This window comes from Hyaena hyaena, unplaced genomic scaffold (assembly GCF_003009895.1).
Source record: "Hyaena hyaena isolate Hyena2069 unplaced genomic scaffold, ASM300989v1 scaffold_1705, whole genome shotgun sequence".
Taxonomy (NCBI): domain Eukaryota; kingdom Metazoa; phylum Chordata; class Mammalia; order Carnivora; family Hyaenidae; genus Hyaena; species Hyaena hyaena.
The window spans coordinates 217,506-225,534 of NW_024082329.1; the positions used below are offsets into that span (position 1 = coordinate 217,506).

The window sequence follows — 8,029 nt, forward strand, 5'->3', positions numbered from 1 at the left end:
GGTTGTTTCCTGCTTTCTCCTCTAAGGATTTTATGGTTTCCTGTCTCACATTCAGGTCCTTTACCCATTTTGAGTTTATTTTTGTGTATGGTGTGAGAGATTCATCTAGTTTCATTCTTCTGCATGTTGCTGTTCAGTTCTTCCAACACCATCTGTTAAAAAGGCTGTCTTTTTTCCATTGGATACTCTTTCCTGCTTTGTCAAAGATTAGTTGGCTGTATTCCCTTGGGTCCAGCTCTGAGTTCTCAATTCTATTCCATTGGTCTATGTGCCTGTTTTTGTGCCAATACCATACTGTCTTAATGATGACAGCTTTGTAGTAGAGGCTAAAGTCTGGGATGGTGATACCTCCTGTTTTGGTTTTATTTTTCAGTATTACTTTGGCTATTCGGGGTCTTTTTTGGTTCCATACAAATTTTAGGATAGTTTGCTCTAACTTTGAGAAGTATGCAGGTGCAATTTTGATTGGAATGAATTCAATATGTAGATTGCTTTGGGTCGTAATGACATTTTAACTATATTTATTCTTCCTATCCATGAGCATGGAATGTTTTTCCATTTATTTGTGTCTTCTTCAATTTCCTTCATAAGTTTTCTATAGTTTTCATCATACAGATCTCTTGTATCCTTGGTTAGGTTTATTCCTAGGTATTTTATGGATTTTTGTGCAATTGTGAATGGGATCAGCTTCTTGATTTCTCTTTCTGTTGCTTCATTGTTGGTGTATAAAAATGCAACTATTTCTGTAAGTTGATTTTGTACCCTGCAACTTTGCTGAATTCTTGGATCAGTTCCAGTAGGCTTTTGGTGGAGTCTGCCGGGTTTTCTATGTAGGTTATCATGTTGTCTGCGAAAAGTGTAAGTTTGACTGCTTCTTTGCCAATTCTGATGCCTTTGATTTCCTTTTGTTGTCTGATGGCTGATGCTAGGACTTACAGCACTATGTTACAGCAGTGGCGAGAGTGGACATGCCTGTCGTGTTCCTGATTTCAGGGGGAAAGCTCTCAGTTTTTCCCCATTGATGATAATGTTAGCTGAAGGTTTCCTATAGATCCCTTTTATGATGTTTAAGTAGGTTACTTCTATCCCAACTTTCTCTAGAATCTTTATTAAGAAGGGATGCTGTATTTTGTCAAATGCTTTTTCTGCATCTATCGACAGGATCATGTGGTTTTTATTTTTTCTTTTGTTGATGTGATGGATCACATTGATTGATTTGCGAATGTTGAACCAGCCCTGTAACCCAAGAATGAATCCCACTTGATCTTGGTGGATCATTCTTTTTTGTGTGCTGTTGGATTCAATTTGCAAGTTTCTTGTTGAGGATTTTTGCATCTGTATTCATCAAGGATATTGGCCTGTAGTCCTCATTTTTAGCTGGGTCTCTGTCTGGCTTGGGAATCAGAGTGATGCTGGCTTCATAAAATGAATCCGGGAGTTTTCCTTCACTGTCTATTTTTTGGAATAGCTTGAGAAGAATTGGGATTAATTCTGTTTTAAATGTCTGGTAGAATTCCCCGGGGAAGCCATCTCGTCCTGGGCTCTTATTTGTTGGGAGATTTTTGATCACTGATTTGATTTCCTCACTAGTTATGGGTCTGTTCAGATTTCCTATCTCTTCCAGTGTGAATTTTTGTAGTGCGCGTGCGTTTAGGAGTTTGTCCATTTCTTCTAAGTTGTCCAGTTTATTGCTATATAATTTATCATAGTATTCCCTGATAATTGCCTGTATTTCTGAGGAGTTGGTTGTAATAATTCCATTTTCATTCATGATTTTGTCTATTTGGGTGCTCTGTCTTTTCTTTTTGAGAAGCCTGGCTAGAAGTTTGTCAATTTTGTTTATTTTTTCAAAAAACCAACTCTTGGTTTCATGGACCTGTTCAATTGTTTCTTTGGTCTCTATGTTGTTTATTTCTGCTCTAATTTTCAGTATTTCTCTTCTTCTACTGGGTTTAGGGCATTCTTGTTGCTCTGCCTCTAGTTCCTTTAGGCGAGCTGTTAGATTTTGTACTTGCGCTTTTTCTAGTTTCTTGAAATAGGCCTGGAGTGCAATGTACTTTCCTCTTAGGACTGCCTTTGCCGCATCCCATAGATTTTGGATTGCTGTGTTTTCATTTTCATTTGTTTCCATATATTTTTTAATTTCATCCCTAATTGCCTGATTGGTCCATTCATTCTTTAATAGGGTGATCTTTAACCTACATGTTTTTGAAGGTTTTCCAAACTTCTTCCTGTGAATGAATTCAAGTTTAAAAGCATTATGATCTGAGAGTGTGCATGGTAGGATCTCAATTCTTTTATATGCATTGAGGGCTGCTTTATGTCCCAGTATGGGATCTATCTTGGAGAATGTGCCATGCGCACTTGAGAAGAAAGTAAATTCCCTGGCCTCAGGATGTCGAGTTCTAAATATATTTGTCAGATCCATCTGGTCCAATGTGTCTTTCAAATCCATTATTTCATCAGTGATTTTCTGTCTGGTTGACGTATCCATTGCTGTAAGCAGAGTATTAACGTCCCCTGTTATTAGCACATTCTTATCTATGAGCCTGTTTTTGTTTGTGATTAATTGTTTTAAATATTTAGGTGCTCCCATATTCCGTGCATAGACATTTATGATTGTTAGTTCTTCCTGATGGATAGACCCTGTAATTATCATGTAATGCCCTTCTTCATTTCTTGTTATTGTCTTTAATTTAAAGTCCAGTTTGTCTGATATAAGTATAGCTCTTCCAGCTTTCTTTAGATTTCCAGTAGCACGATATGTATTTCTCCATCCCTTTACTTTTAATTTGAAGGTACTTCAGGTCTAAAATGAGTTTCTTGTAGACAGCATATAGATGGGTTTTGTTTATTTATCCATTCTGCCACTCTGTGTCTTTGGATTGGAGTATTCAGCCCATTTACATTCAGTGTTATCATTGAGATATGTGGGTTTAGAGTCTTTGTGTCCTTTGTGGAGTTCATATTTGTGGTGGTGTCTGGTATCTTTGTTCCTTGCAACATTTCCTTCAAAGCGTCCCCCTCAGGATTTCTTGTAGGGCTGGCTTAGTGGTGACAAATTCAATTTTTGTTTATTTGGAAAGACTTTTATCTCTCTTTCTATTTTGTATGACCGGCTTGCTGGATAGAGGATTCTTGGCTGCATATTTTTTTCTGTTCATCACATTATAGGTCTCTTGCCATTCCTTTCTGGTCTGCCACGTTTCAGTAGTTAGGTCTGTCACCACTCTGATAGGTTTCCCTTTGTATGTAAGGGCCCTTTTCTCCCTAGCTGCTTTCAAAATTTTCTCCTTGTCGTTATATTTTGCCATTTTTACTATCATATGCAGTGCAGAAGGTGGATTCATATTACTTCTGAGGGAGGTCTTCTGAGTCTCTTGTATTTCAACATTTACTTCTTTTCCCAGGTTGGGGAAGTTCTCTGCTATAATTTGTTCCAGGACTCCTTCAGCACCTTTCCCCCTCTCTTCCTCTTCTGGGATTCCTATGATACGGATATTGTTGCGTTTGTCCATGTTGCTGAGCTCTCGAACTCTTCTTCCCTGTTCCTGGATCAGTTTGTCTCTTTTTTTGTCAGCTTGTTGTTTTTCTATATTGGAGTCTTCTAAATCACTTATTCTCCTTTCTGCCTCTTCAATCCGTGCATTGGAGGCCTCTAATTTATTATGTATCTCATTTATCCCTTTTTTAAATTCTTCATGGATGTTCATATTCTCCATTTTGGCTGTAGCCATAGTTTCTTTGATGTTGCCTATATTTTTTTCAAGCCCAGCTATTAATTTTATGACGACTATTCTAAAATCTTGTTAATTTTGCTCCTTATATCTGTTTTGAGCAGTTCATTAGCTGTCAATTCTTGGAATTTATTTGGAAGAGAGCTTTTTTGTTTTGTCATTTCAGTTAGCTTTCTGGCTCTTGTTAGTTTTAAAGATCTGTTATGATCTCTGCACCTGTGAGCGCTGCTGTATCCAAGAAAACTCTTTGACTGTCCAAGGTCTATCCTTTCAGAGGGTGTATTTTGAATGGTATCTCTTGGTGTCTCTTGTTGAGACCTTGGTTATTTTGTTTTCCTACTTTTAGTGATATTTGGGCCTGTTCATCATGTGTACTTTGGCTTGTTTCTTGAGGTAGCCCTGGAGAGGAAAACAGACAGACAAACACACAGGGAGCAGGGGCACACAAATGCACAAAGAAATCCGAATAACATGCAAACTTAGAGGGAAAGTGAGAAAGTTAAGAGAAAAGATGGAGGAGGGAGGGCAAAAAATAGAAAATCAGAGAATACATAAAAAGGTGAAAAGGAAAAAAAGAAAATGAAAAAAGAAGAATACCAATGGACAAAAAACGGTTGATCGCATATAACTGGATTTCCCAGCTACAGTTAAATAGCTGGGTGTGTGCAGTGCTAGTTGAAGAGCATAGAGACACAGACAGAAGACAGGGCCCGGATGAGGCAAAATTGGAAATAGAATGAGCAGGCCGAAGGGATAAGAAGGTTTTTTTTCAAAGAGTTAAAGGGTGGAGTATGGTTGGTTAGGTGAGAGAAGGATGTTGGTGTTATCCAGAGAAACTATATAGTCTAATTACTCCTGAGAGAAAGAGATGAAAAGGTCAGGAGGTGTAGAATTTACATCTACAGAATGGACTGAATGTGACTGTTTAAGCACGCCGGTGACCAGAGTTAATCAGGTAAGTGTTCTGGGGGAAAAAAGAAAAAAAAGGAAAAGGGGAGGAGGGCAGCTCTCAAGCAGGTTGGGCGTGGTGTGATACAATGCTTCAAGCGGGAGTTCTGCCTTGGAGGCTGTAGGGAGGAGAGTGGCGGCGCTTCACCTTGCTTTTATGGGTGTGTAGTATCCCAGGGCCAGGGGCTGAGCCAAAGTTTGTCGTGCTTTTCAACCCAGGCCAATCCCAGCCTCCAAATCCCAGTCCAAGAGCACTGCGGAAATTGCCACAGGCAATCCCCTGGCAACTCCCTCAGGGCAATTCCAAGCCTCCTGACTGGCTCTGGGGGTGAGCCAGAAGCTGCTGCTCCCTTCTTCTCTGGGTAGGGCTGGGGGGCCTGGGCGGGGCAGGGGACCTTGTCTGCCTGACACGCTGAGCCCGCTGGAGTGAGGAAATTGAGGTCCCTCTCTGTGTCTTCACCCAAAACACGAATTCGTGGGCAAATCTCCCAGTTTTTAGCTCTTTGCCTTCCCTCTAGAGCTCAAGCCAACCAGGAGTGGGGACGCCCGGTGCCTGCGCGCAGTTACTCCAGGGGTCCAAGCCCGCTGGAAGTACAATGGCAGCTGGCGCACAGCTTCTCCCAGCCAGCCAGGAGCCGGCTCAAAGAAGCAGTCCGCGAGTGAGCGCAGTCCCTCCTGGGCCAGCTGGAGCGTGGGGACCTGGTTTGCTGGTATACTGTGCGCAAGGTCTTTCTATGCCCCAAGCAGAGGTTTTTCCCCCGAGCAGAGGTTTTTCCCCCGAGCGGAGGTTTTTCTGTTTCAGACTCTCTCTCTTTTTCCCCTCTCAGTCCCCGCAGAGGGGGATCGCCCCGTCCCTCCAGTCGCTGATCTAGGCCTGATTTTATCTTCCCCAGTTCACACTCACGTTAAAAGGCTTTCTCAGTGGGTTCTGCGTCCTATTTCTTCCGATCTCTTGGGTTTCATAGGGTTTCCTATGGCTTCAGATCTTTTCCGTGTGAGGCATGGGCGCGAGTGCAAGTACGGAGCTCCCTACTTCTCCGCCATCTTGCCAAGTTTTTCTCAATGTTTATTTTTTAGAGAGACAGAGGCAGAATGCAAGCAGGGGAGGGTAGAGAGAGAGGAGACAAAGAATCCGAAGCAGGTTCCAGTATCTGAGCTGACCAAACAGAGCCCGATGTGGGACTCAAACTCATTAACCATGAGATCATGGCCAGAGCCGAAGTTGGACATTTAACTGACTGAGCCATCAAGGCACCCTTGGAGTAAGGCTTTTTTATTATTTTGTATATGATTTTGCTTTCTTGTTTGCCCCAATGGGGGCACAAGTATCCTGACTAAACTGTCAATTTGGATCCAAGTAGCCTAGATATCATTTTATTTTTGAAGGAATCATTTTATTGTAAGTAACAAATTGCTATTTATATCACTTCAGATATAAAGAACATTTGTTGAAAGAATACTATATGTTGTTTGATGAACATTCATCTTTCTCGCATAGCATATCAGCCACAAATAGTGGGGTCAGTTTTGGCTCCTCCCTCTTTCTCATACCCTACATATGATTTATGAGTAAATAGCATTGATTTAAATCTGACCACTTCTGGGTCACCTGGGTTGATCTGTCGGTTGAGTGTCCAACTTCAGTTCAGGTCATGATCTCATGGTCTGTGAGTTTGAGCCCCTCAATGGGCTCTGTGCTGACAGTTCAGAGCCTAGAACCTGCTTCAGTTCTGTGTCTCCCTCTCTCTCTGACCCTCCCCTGCTCATGCTATGTGTCTCTTTCTCAGAAATAAATAAAACATCAAAAAATTAAAAAAATAAATATGACCACTTCTCACCATGTCCAGTGCTATAACTCTAATCTAAGCCATGATAATTTCTCACTTGTATTTTTGCTATAGTCTCTAACTTGTCTCTATGCTTCACCCTTGGCTTTACAGTCTACTCTCCAAACATCAGCTATTATAGTTCTTTAAATTTAAATTAGATCAAATTACTCATTTTATTTTAATTTTGTTCACTTTATTGCATTTTTTACATACTGAGTTTTTAAAATTTAGGGTGCCTCAATTGGCTAAGTGTCCTACTTCAGCTCAGGTCATGATCTCATGGTTTGTGGGTTCAAGCCCCACATCACGCTCTGTGCTGACAGCTAACTCAGAGCCTGGAGCCTGTCTTCGGATTCTGTGTCTCCCTCTCTCTCTGGCCCTCCCCTGCTCTTGTTGTCTCTATCTCTCTCCCAAAAATAAAAATAACATTAAAAATTTAAGAAAATAAAATTTAATTAATTTTTGTGCTCACTTCGGCAGCACATATGCTAAAATTGGAACAGTACAGAGAGTAGCATGGGCCTTGTGCAAGGATGACATGCAAATTTGTGAAGCTTTCCATATTTTTTTCTATGATATCAGACTTACGTTGATTGCCAACAACTCAACTCCAGTAAAGACCGAAACCCCACTATACAGGAGAATTACAGGGCAATATTCCTGACGAACATGGATGCAAAAATTCTCAACAAGATACTAGCAAATCAAATTCAATAGTATATAAAAAGAATTATTCACCATGATCAAGTAGGATTCATTCCTGGTTCAATACTCACAAATCAATCAGTGTGAAACATCACATTAATAGAAGAAAGGATAAGAACCATATGATCTTTTCAATAGATGCATAAAAAGCATTTGCCAAAATACATCATCCTTTCTTAATAAAAACCCTCAAAAAAGTCGAGATAGAAGGAACATACCTTAACATCACAAAAACCATATACGAAAATCCCACAGTGAATATCATCCTCAAAGAGGAAAAATTGAGAACTTTCCACCTGAAATCAGGAACATGACAGAGATGTCCACTCTCACCACTGTTGTTTAACATAAGGTTGGAAGTCCTAGCCTCAACAATCAGACAACAAAATGAAATAAAAGGCATCCAAATAGGCAAAGAAGAAGTCAACCTTTTACTTTTCTCAGATGACATGATACTCTACATGGAAAATCGGAAAGATTCCTCCAAAAAGCCTCTAGAACTGATGCATGAATTCAGCAAAGTCATAGGATACAAAATCAATATAAGGAGATCATTGCATTTTTAAACACCAATAATGCAGCAACAGAAAGAGGAACCAAGAAATCGATCCCATTTACAATTCCACTAAGAACCATAAAATACCTAGGAATAAGCCCAACTAAAGAGATAATAAATGTGTAAGTTGAAAACTTTAGAAAACTTATGAAAGAAATTGAAGACAAAAAGAAATGAAAAACATTTTATATTCATGGATTAAAAGAACAAATATTGTTAAAATGTCAGTACTACCCGAAGCAATCTACACATTC

At 40.1% G+C, this 8,029-nt stretch overlaps 1 non-coding gene across 1 annotated transcript; it reads left to right on the forward strand.

Annotated features, from left to right (window-relative positions):
• The first annotated feature begins 6,978 nt into the window (after positions 1 to 6,978).
• Positions 6,979 to 7,082, forward strand: LOC120226458. Its single transcript, XR_005527023.1, has one exon. It is a non-coding gene; the product is annotated as a U6 spliceosomal RNA (small nuclear RNA).
• Positions 7,083 to 8,029: the final 947 nt, after the last annotated feature.